The sequence below is a fragment of the Elephantulus edwardii genome, unplaced genomic scaffold, assembly GCF_000299155.1.
Source record: "Elephantulus edwardii isolate Elephantulus edwardi_28Jun2011 unplaced genomic scaffold, EleEdw1.0 scaffold00451, whole genome shotgun sequence".
In the NCBI taxonomy this organism is placed as follows: domain Eukaryota; kingdom Metazoa; phylum Chordata; class Mammalia; order Macroscelidea; family Macroscelididae; genus Elephantulus; species Elephantulus edwardii.
Window position 1 is genome coordinate 101,087 of NW_006400201.1, and position 12,195 is coordinate 113,281.

Sequence of the window (12,195 nt, forward strand, 5' to 3'; positions counted from 1 at the left end):
TCTCTTTATGTGTACTCACATACATGGAGAGCTCTTGTGGTCCTAGAGATGATGCGAAGTGCTATAATTCTTACGGTATACCATTCAAATCCACCAGCTCCTCTGTGGAATAAGTATGCACAATATTCTCCTGTATGAGTAACTGACTCTAAAATCCCACTAGACAGTCAGTTATGGATTGCGTCTAACTTGATGGTACACCACACACACCCACACACCCACACATACACACCTACCTTGAAATAAGGTGTTGTGAGTGACAATATAATATCCATATGCATACAAGGAAAGCCTGCTAGTACCATTGTCATTCAAATATATGCACCAACAACCACAGACAAAGACAAGGAAATAGATGATTTCTACCAAATTTTATAGTCAGAAATCAATTGAAGATGCAATCAAGATGCATTAATAATAATGGGTAACTGAAATGCAAAAGTTTATAACAGGAAGAAGGATGATCAAATCAGTCTTTGTAAAACATGGACTTGGTGACAGAAATGAGGCTGGGGATAAAATGATAGAATCTTGCACAATCAATTACTTATTCATAGCAGATATCTTTAAAAGAAACAAAAATGCAGACCATACACATGGATTTCACCTGATGGTATTCACAGGAATCAGGCTGATTATATTTGTGGAAGGAATCATTGAAGAATTCTATATCAGCAGTGAAAACTAGGCCAGGTGCTATTGTGGAACAGATCATCAACTACTCTTACGTAAGTTCAAATTAAAGCTAAAGATCAAATAAAATTCAAAGAAATCAAAACTTGACCTTGAGTCTGGCCCACCTGAATTTAAAACCAACTCAGGAACAAATTTGAGGTCTTGAACACTAATGAAAGAAGACCAGATGAGCTGGGGGAGGATATCAAGAGTGTTTTCTATAAAGTACACAAAAGGTCATTACAAAGACAAAAGAAGAAGAATAGACCAAATTAGATGTTAGACAAGATTATGAATATTTCACTAGCATACTGAGAATTCGAAGCAAAGGGAAGAGACCCAGAAATTAAATAGCTGAATAAAAATTGTCAAAGGGCAGCACCAGAAGACAAAGTAAAATATTATAATGACATATGCAAAGAACTGGAGTCAGACAATCAAAAGGGCCAAACTCAGCATTTCTTTATCCACTGGCTCCCTAGGTATTTCTTAAACTAAACAAACTAAAGAACAAATTCAAACCTCGAGTCAAAATATTTAAGGATGCTATGAGTAGAATAGTGAATGATCCAGGAAGTATTAAAAGAAGATGGAAGGAGTATACAGAGTCATTGTACTAAAAAGAATTGCCTGAAACATTGGGTAAAGAATTTAAAGAAACAACATATTATCAAGCAACAATGGTGATAAAGTAGGAAGTTCAAATTGCTCTGAAGGACTTGGTAAAAAAATAAAACCCCAGGAATTGAGGGAATACCAATTTATATATTTCAACAAATAGATGCTCTCCTTGACATGCCCAGCAAGTTGTGCTGAGAAATCTGGAGGACAACTACCTGGCCAAATGACAGAAAGAGATCCATTTATTCCCATTCCAAAAAAGGTGACCCAACAGAATATGAAAATTATCATACAATATCTCTAATATCACACACAAACAACATCTTGCTTAAGATTATCCAGAAATGACTAGAACAATACATTAACAGAGAATGACCAGAAATACAAGCTGGATTTAGAAGAGGTCATGGCACTAGAGACATTATAGTCTTGCTATACATCAAAGAGCTGGATAAGGATTAAGGATGATAGAAGAATCGATGCCTTTGAGTTGTAGTACTAGAGAAATCGCTTTTTTTAAAGTTTTTGTTGTTGTTGTTTTGAGAAATTTCTTGAATTGCCATGGATTGCCAAGAAAAAATTAAGTCTGTCTTTGTGAGAGTGAAACCTAGTTTCCCCTTGGAGGCTAGGATTTTGAAACTGTCTCACATACTTTGGGCATATCACCAGGGGGGACTGGTCCTTGGAAAAGGAAATCATGATAGGAAGGGTGGAAGGACAGTGCAGGAGAGGAAGATCCCAGATGAGAAGGATTGATACAGTAACTAGGAAAATGGGGATAGATGTGTTGGAGTCAGTGCGACTGGCTCAATATAGGGCAGGCCTCAGAGTTATTGTACATAGGGTCGCTATGAGTCACAGACAACTTGATGGCACATAAGAAGAAGAAAAAAGAAGAACTGTAAATCTGATTGTAATAGAACAATATTTAATTTGTCTATGGGCAATGAGAGTAGGTTTATTCGAGTCAGTGACAGTGGTTCAGGATAAGACAGGGTTCAGAGCTATTTCACACAGGGTTGCTATGAGTTACAAGTGACTTGATAGCACATAACAGCTACAACAATAACATTAACAGAACTTTGAAGCTTACTTGATATCACTGTCCTCCAAAATAAGAAATGTATTTATCTGCCTCACTTATAGTTAAAGTATGGTTAAATAACTAAATTTTGGCCAATATAAGAAAAAAATAAAATAGAGGGGCAATCTCCTCCTGTACCAGTCAGATCTGATTTGATGGTACACACACACAAAAATAGTAAAAATAAAATAAAAAAAAGAAAAAGAATAGAATTATGTAATTTATTTATTTATTTATGAATCTTTCTTACATGACAGATAAAATTGGGGTTTTGTAGCTACATCTTTCAATATAGTGGTTACTCAGATTTCTTAAGGAAATCTGAATTTTTATTTTAAAAATTCAAATTTGAAAAACCTGTAGCAGAAGTTACAATGTACTGGAACATATCACCTAATTTCAGTTACAATATAGTAGAGAGTGCCATGCCCCCCCCCACCATATAGATGTATTTTTTGTTTTATATTGATTTGCTCCTTAACTTCTGATTTCTTCCCTTTGCTTTGGCTTCTTGGTGCGCTAGTGTAATATTCAGTCTCTTATGACATCCATTTTGATCTTTTCTTCCCCCTCTCCATTTGTAATGATCTTTTACATTCTTCATGGATGATATTCTTGATATCCTCTCACAGTTTATCTGGTCTTCGGTCATTGGTGTTCAAAACCACAAAGGAGCTCCTAAAACATTTTTGAAATTTGAGTGGGATAGACTTAAGGTCAAATTTTAGTTCCTGTGGATTTGATTTCATTGTCTTAAACTTCACCTTGAATTTGCATATGAGTAGTTGGTGGTCTGTTCCACAGTCAGCACCTGGCCTAGCTTTCACAGCTCATTTTGAGCTTCTCTAGTGATTCTCCCATAGATATATTAAATCTGATTCCCATGCATACTATCAGGTGAAATCTATGTGCATAGTCTGCTTTTTTGTGTCTTGTAAGTATTTGCAATGATTATTATACATTGATTATACAGAATTCTATTATTCTATTATTCTAATTCTGTATCCAGCATCATTTCTGTCACAAGTCCATGTTTTCCATTACTGATCCTTCTTCCTTGTTTCCAGATTTTGTATTCTAGTCACTCATTGTTATTAATACATCTTGATTGCACATGTGATCGACTTCCGACTTAAAAAGTTGATAGACATTTTCTATTTCCTCCTCTTTGGCTCTAACTCTTGGCACATATATTTGAATAATAATGGTATTCACTGGACTTTCTTGTATGCATATGAATATTATCCTGTCACTCATGACGTATTTCAAGATGGATGTAGAGATGACTTTCTTAACTATGAAAGCGACCCCATTTTTCCTCACTTTTTTATCTGCAGCACAGTAGATCATATGATTATCTGATTAAAAATTCCCCATGCCAATTTATCTCATTTTGCCAGTACCTAGAATGTCAATATTTATGTGCTCCATTTCTTTCTTAACAAGGTCCAATTTTCCTATATTCATGCTTCTCACATTCCATGTTACAATCATTGTTGTTGTTGCTATGTGTCATCGAGTCGTTTGCAACTCATAGCGGCCCTATGTACAACAGCCCTAAACCCTGCTCTATCCTGTGCCAATCGCATGGCCTCTGACACACCCATCCTGATTACCCCAGTCACTGAATCAATCCATCCTATGTGTTCCAATCACTAGATTCAGCAAAAAGACACTGCCCTGGATGTGTTTGCCAAGCAGTGCCAAGAAATCTGGAGGAAAACCACCTGGCCAAGTGATGGAAGAAATTTATATTTGTTTCCATTCCAATGAAAGGTGTCCCAACAGAGTGAGGAAATTATTGAACAATATTATTAATATCATGTGCAAGTAAGATTCTGCCAAAAATTATCCCCAATTACTGGAATAGCTCCTCAACAGAGAACTGCCAGATGTGCATGATGGGTTTTGAAGAGGTTGTGATATGAGGGAAATTATAGTTAATGTTAGATGGGTGTTGGCTGAAAGCAGAAAGTACTAGAGGAATGTCTATCTTTCACTGACAATACAAAGGATTTTGACTTTTTGGATCACAAAAAACTCTAACTGACTCTGAGAAAAATGGAAACCCCAGAACACTTGATTGTACTAACGCAAAACCTACACTTAGATGCGGAGACAGTTGTCAGAACAGAGCAAGGAAACACTGCATGGTTCAAAATTGAGAAGGGTGTATGCCAGGGATGTGTCTTATCTCCATATGTTTTATTTCTATATGGGGAGCGGGTTATCTGGGAGGCTGGTCTCTATGAGGTGGAATGTGGCATTAGGATTGAAGGAAGATGCCAAACTCATCATCTCTGACAGACCTAATCCCATTTCACCAGTCACTGAGCCAATCCATTTTATCCTGGACCTTCCTTTCCTGTGCTATCACTCCACCATCCAGGCATAATGTCCTTCTTCAAGGACTGGTCATGACTGGCCACACGTCCAAAGTATGTGAGATGACACTTCAAAATCTTTACCTCCAGGGAGCAACCTGGTTTCACTCTCTCCTGGACCAACATGCATGTGTTCCTGGAATTCCACAGTATGTTCAACACTCTTCTCCAGTACTATAACTCAAAGGTATTGCTCCTTCTTCTTTCATCCTTTGTTATTGTCTAACAAGCAATGGCAAATACCATGTCCTAGATCAGGTGCACTTTAGTAATCAGACTAACATTGTTGCTTTTCAGTACTCTGGAGAGGTCCCTAACAGCATACTTTTGCAATGCAATTAATCTTTTGATTTCCTGACTGCTGATGCCAAGATTGTTGATTGTGAAATCAAGCAGACTGAAATTATAAACAATCTCTGTCTCTTCTCTCTCCACCATGTAACTGCCAATTGGCCCAGTGGTTAGAATTTTTGTTTTCTTGATGTTGAGCTTCAATCTATATTGAAGACTACATTACTTGACCTTCTACAGCAAATGCCAAATGTCTTCCTCAGTTTCAGCAAGGCAGGTTGTATCATCTAAATAACACAAATTATTGTTGAGTCTTCTTTTCTAAGCCTAATGTTACATTCCTCCTCATTAATGCCTTTCCTTTGGCTTCAGTTTTGGGAGGGGCAGGGGCTTCCTTCTTAGCTTTCGGCGCCATCTTCGTAGAAAGGAGACAAAATCTTTTGTTAATATGTTAAGAAATATAGTAAAAGAGAAAGAAGAATATATATGTATATTTTCCTAAAGTAAGTAAATATACACACATGATTATGTATCACATTTCTAGCAATTATATTATTTATGCTAAACTTATTTGATACAGGCCACGGTCTTTGCAATCACTTGTTATGCATCAAAGAGTTGGACAATGACTAGGGAGGATAGAAGGATAATTGATGCCTTTGAGCTTTGGTGCTGGAGAAGAGTATTGAGAGTACCACGGACTGTTAGGAAAACAAACAGATTCATCCTGGAAAGGGTCAAACTGGGCTGCTCCTTGGAGGTAAAGATTCTAAGGCTCTGTCTGACATACTGTAGACATGTTGCAAGGAGGGACAGGTCCTTGGAGAGGGACATCATGCTTGGTAGGGTGGAGGGACAGCGCAGAAGGGAAGCTCCCCTATGAGGTGGATTGATTCAGTAATTGGGGTAATCAGGATGGGTGTATCAGAGACCGTTCGATTGACACAGGACAAAGCAGAGTTTAGGGATGTCGTACATAGGGTCACTATGAGTCGCAAGCGACTCGACGGCACATAACAACAAACAACAACATTCCTCTCAAGTTTAGCCGTGTGTGTGTGTGTGTGTGCGTGGTACATATAGTCAAACATTTTTGCATAGTCAGTGAAATACAGATAGACATTCCTCTGGGTATTCATTGATGTTTTCCTTTCCTGATTGTGTATTTCTGGCTCTATTTGCCAGCATATTTATACCATAGGTTAGACCTCCTAAGTATGATCCCTTTTTGTCTCGTCTTATCTTAATGATTTTGAATTAATCCTTAGGTCTCTGTCTCTGACAATATCAATTGACATATTTCAAAAAACAGACGCTGGCCTGGATATGCTCACTAAGTTGTGCCAAGAAATTTGGAGAACAGCCAGCTGGCCCAATGACTGGAAAAGATCAATATTTGTTCCCATTCGAAAGAAAGGTGACCCAAGAGAGTGTGGAAATTATGGAACAATATCATTGATATCACATGCAAGCAAGATTCTGCTGAAAATTATCCAAAAACGTTTGGAACAATTTGTCAACAGAGAACTGCCAGATGTGCAGGCTGGATTTAGAAGAGGTCGTGGTACTAGGGATATTATAGCTAATGTCAGATGGATCTTGGCAGAAAGCAAAGAATACCAGAAAAATGTCTATCTGTACTTCATTGACTATGCAAAGGCTTTTGACTGTGTGGATCACAACAAGCTGTGGCTGACTCTAAGGGAATGGGAATCCCAGAACATTTGATTGTGCCAATGCAAAATCTATACTTGGACCAAGAGGCAGTCATCAGAACAGAGCAAGGAGACACTACATGGTTCAAAATCAAGAAGAGGGTCCATCAGGGATGTATTCTGTCTCCCTACCTTTTCAATCTGTATGCAGAACAGATCATCTGAGATGCTGGGCTATACGAAGAGGAATGTGGAACCAGAATTGGTGGAAGAATCATCAACAACCTGCGTTATGCAGATGACACAATCCTGCTTGCTGAAACTGAGGAGGAACTGAGGCGCTCGCTACAGAAGATCAAGGACTACAGCCTCCTATATGGACTGAAGCTAAATGTCAAGAAAACAAAGATTCTAACCACTGGGCCAATTGGCAGCATCATCATGGATGGTGAGGAGATTGAGATAGTTAACAGTTTTAATTTACTTGGCCCCACAGTCAACGTTCTTGGTAACAGCAGCCAGGAAATCAGGAGATGAATTTCATTGGGAAAGTGGGCTATGAGGGACCTCTCAAGAGTACTGAAGAGCAACGATGTCAGGCTGGAGACTAAGGTGTGCCTGATCCGGTCTATAGTCTTCGCAGTTATGTGCTATGCATCAGAGAGTTGGACAGTGAACAGGGCTGATAGAAAGAGGATTGATGCCTTTGAGCTGTGGTGCTGGAGAAGAGTGTTGAATATACCATGGACTGCTAGGAGAACAAACAGGTTTGTCCTAGAGAGGGTGAAGCCAGAGTGTTCCCTGGAGTCAAGGATTCTGAAGCCTCGTCTGACATATTTTGGGCATGTTGCAAGAAGGGACTGGTCCTTGGAAAGGGACATCATATTTGGCAGAGTGGAGGGGAAGCGAAGGAGAGGAAGACTTTTGGTGAGATGGATCGATTCTGTGACTGGAGCAGGGGGAATAAATGTGTTTGAGATGGCTAGGTTGGCACAGGATAGAACAGCATTTAGAGCTCTTGTACAAAGGGTCTCTATGAGTCGCAAGCGACTTGATGGCACATAATAACAACAACAACAACATTAGATGCAACTCATGCTTTAGCTTTCTGCAGGTAGAAGAACAGTTTTCCAAAACTATTTCTTGAAGAAGTTGTCATTTCCCAATTTGATAGACTTTGTTTTCTCGTCATATACCAGCTCAACACAAATAGTTGAGTTAATTTCTGAATTCTTGATTCTTCTGAATTGATCTATGTATCTGTCCTTGTACCAGTACCAGGTTATTTTGGTTAATATATTCCATGTTCCAATTATTAAATGATGTTTGCCATTATTTTTCCACATTTTAACTGGTTTGCAATTTGATCTCTACCACTGCTACTGTTTGCATTACTCTACTCTTCATAGAGTTTCTAGTCAGATGGAGGACTAATTTGTATTTAGTCCAGGCCACGATCTTTCTGAAAACTTGCTATACATCTAAGATCTGGACAATGAATAAGTATGACAGAAGAAGAATTGAGGCCTTTGAACTGTGCTATATCTATCTAAAGAACTTAAATCACTTTTGAAAGAAACTATACCTATATAATATTTGGGATGTATTTTTCTAAATTAAGAGGTCAATGGAAGTAAATACAGAATTTTAAATGCTAGAATTAGAATAACAATTATCTACTATTTGTTTTGTTGTGTACCTCTGAGTCACTTGTGGTTCATAATAACTCTATGTTCAACAGCTCTGAATGTACAGTAAAATGAGCCAATTTCATTGTCCCTGATAGACCCAATCCTTTTCTCTAGTGACTGAATCAGTCCATTTCATCTTGGGTATTCCTATCTTGTGCTGTTCTTCCACCCTTCCAAGCATGATCTTCTTCTCCAAGGACTGATGCCTCCTGTCTATATGCCCAAAGTATGAGAAATGAAGCTTCAAAATCCTTGCCTCCAGGGAGCAGGTTGGTTTCACCTTCTCCAGTACTGACCTATTTGTTCTTCTAGCTGTCCACGGCATATTCTTCACTAGCATCACAATTCAAAAACAGTGATTCTTTTCCCATCGTCCTTAGTCATTGTCCAACTCTCTGACACATAATTGTGAAGACCATGGCCTGGATCAGGTGCACGTTAGTCACTAGACTGACATCACTGCTCTTTGTTACTCTGGAGAAATCCCTAACAACAGACTTTCCCAATACAATTCATCTTTAGATTTCCTCATTACTGGTGCCAAGAGTATTGATTGTGGAACCAAGTAAGCTGAAATTATAAACAATCACAATCTCTTCTCCAACTGTTATGAAACTGCCTATTGGCCCAGTGATTAGAAGTTTTGTTTACTTGATATTGAACTTCAGTCCATATTGAAGACTACAGTCCTTGACTTTCTCCAGCAAAGGTGTTTTTGTGGATTTTTGGGTTTTGTTTTGTTTTTTTTTTTACTTTATTAAAATACTGGGTTTATTTCACATGTATGTTTTTGTTTCCCCACCATTTCCATTTGTCTGACCACTGTTACTACTTTGTCCTATCATTACAACCCATACATACTTAAAACCAAAGCAAAGGGTGGAGTCCCATCTTTAAAAATGAAACAAGCATTTTAGACAACACATTCTTGGCAAAGAAACACGGAAAACATTTATCAGACATGGTAGGGAAATTTCTCACTCAGCATAATAAAAAAGGACAGCCAGATATCAATGGTTACAGAAATGAAATAAGATGGAAAATTTTAACAAACTGTTTTAACAAACTATTTTCTTAAAGAGACTTCCTCCACTGCCAGAAATCTTGAATAGCCTCCTGGTCGGTCATTAGGAAGCAATTCTTCACATAATTGATGAATTTGGCTTCCACTTTGGGAAGAGAACCACCTTTTTCTATTCTTGCTTACAGTTTTGCTTTAATGTTTTCTACAGAACGAGGTCCTTTTGGAGTTTTGAGAGTTTTTTCCTGTTTTTTGAAAGATTCTTGTCCTTTCAATCTTGGAGGTGATGGTTTTGAGTCTTTTCCATTCTGGCTTGATTTGTGTGCATTTTTGGCTGGAGTATCGCTTATAGATTTCTTCACTGGTGCATTTTCTTCAGCCTCATCATCATCAAAATCTTCATCATCATCGTCATCATCATCTTCATCAGTGGCAAGTTTCACATTTTTCTGTGAAGCTTTGTTACCACCTGCAGGGGCAGATCTTTTTCCTGATATACTTAAGAGTTTCACATCCTCCTCCACTTCTGACTCTGCATCTTTCTCCACAGCTATTAAGTAAGTATTGCCCACATATATGCATAGGCTCTGAACCACACTTCAATCATAAGAAGACAGGTGGTGTTATTTCAAAGCCCCCAAGCAAAACCGTTGGCTGTACAGACATTTTCAAAGTTGCCAGTGTTCTTTTAATTGGACTGCCCTCGTAATTCATTGCCTCTGCTTCAACAATATGCAATTCATCCTTTGCACCTTCCCCTACACTGACCGTTCTTAAAGATAACTGGCGCTCATTTTCATCATTATCCACCTTAAAGTGATAATCTTTGTCAGCTTTCAGTTCACAACCGAAAAGGTAGTTTTGGGGCCTCATGGGGCTCATGTCCATATCCATCGAATCTTCCATAAGTTGGTGGCTCACGCTTATGTTGGAGAGGACGGCAATAAAAAACCACTGTGAGGAGAACAGCCATGCAGGACAGAATCACAGCAGGGTTCCAGCAAACGTTACACGTCTTCTTCAGTTTCAGCAAACAAAATTGTGCCATCTGCATAAAGCAGGTTGTTGAAGAGTCTTCCTCCAATCCTAATATCACATTCCTCCTCAATAAAGCCCCGCTCTTATCTGTTAAGTAGTATTAAATACATGCAAATTAATAGTTGATAATAGTGTTTTTTAGTATCCATAATACTTTGTTTTGTTCACACAACAGCCTCTTGGTCTAGGTACAGATTTTGCAGAAGCATTATTAAGTGTTCAGATATTCCTTTTCTTCTCAATGTTAGCCATAATTTGTTATAGTCTACAAAGTTAAATTATCTTGCAATACAAAACCAACATTATTACTGATATAATTTTTCAATAATAGTTTTAAGTTGAATATTTGTGGTGATTCACACCTAGAATTTGTATCCTGAGGATTACACTTGAATATATAGAGGTTCCAGCACAGGGAATAAATGCTTAAATATGAGAGATTAGCTGAACATTTCAAAGGGTAAACAAAGAAGGCAAAGTAAAATATAATGAAATGTGCAAAAAAATGGAGTTAGAAAATAAAAAGAGAATAACATGCTCATCATCTTTCAGGGTCAAAGAAATTCAAGCATCTAGTTTTAAAATGGAAGGATTTTGTGTACAAAATCATCATTGATTCAAGAAGGGAAGCATCAAAAGAAGATGGATGTAAAGTACTTCTGTTGCACTGTACACACAGAAGACCTGGGCATTTTGCTAGTTGCATAGACTAAGGACAGCTGGTGAGATGGCACTGAAGAAAAAGCCTGACCCAAGTGGCACTGTTTAGTCCAAATGTTTCTGACCAAAGAAATTATACAACAATATTTATAGGTTAACTTTTAAAGAGATGGATGACATCAATACTGAACATATTTTACATGTCAAGTACATAGTCTGTTTATAAAATAAGATCATGCATTATTACTTCTAAGAATATCATGCACAACACCACAACACCTTTTCAGGTACTTGTGACAGCATTTTTTCATACTTTTCAATTTCACATGAGGTATGGGGAGGGATCTTCACTACTCTTAGGGAACCTGTAGCCAAATTAAAAGAAAAGGCCCTAAGGAGATTTCTTTCTCATAAGAAATAAGATTGAATAGTTGAACCACTACAGAAAGCAGTGTCTACTATCTCCACTCTCCCAAGTTTGCAGAGTGTTTGGACTATCATTTGTGCTTTCCATGTGGTTGTTGAAAAAAATTGGACAGCTCAATTATTCGGTTCCAAGTGTCTCTCAAGATTTTTGGGTTTTGTTTGGGTTTGGGGTTTTTTTGTGTTTTTTTTAAAGCAAGGTTGTAAATAAAGAATTGTAAACAAGAAGTAAAAATTGGCCTGCATGTTTCCTAAGTAGGTGACATTCTTAAGCAGGCACATGCCATTCAATCTTGTTGCTCAGACCACTGTCTAAAGCAGCAAAACTAAAGGGAGAACTGATAATTGTACACACTTCAATTTGCTTTGCATGATCTCATTTGAAGAAATTGGTATAAGAAGCTTGAACTTTATATTTGGAAATATAGAATAAATATGGAAATGAAAAAGAGAAGATGAGTGGAATACAGGTAGTCAATACACTAAATAGAATATACAGACATTGAAACATTTCAGAACGTAAGACAAGATCAAGAATCAGTGATAAAAATGAAAATGCCCAGCTATACTGCAGGCATTAGCAAAAAATTAAGACCTCACAAATTAATGGAATGTCAGTGGAAGAGTTTCAAGAAACAGAAACAGCCCTAAA

General features: G+C 37.8%; 1 pseudogene; it reads right to left on the reverse strand.

Annotated features, from left to right (window-relative positions):
* Positions 1-9,467: 9,467 nt before the first annotated feature.
* On the reverse strand, positions 9,468-10,328 carry LOC102864600 (annotated as a pseudogene).
* Positions 10,329-12,195: the final 1,867 nt, after the last annotated feature.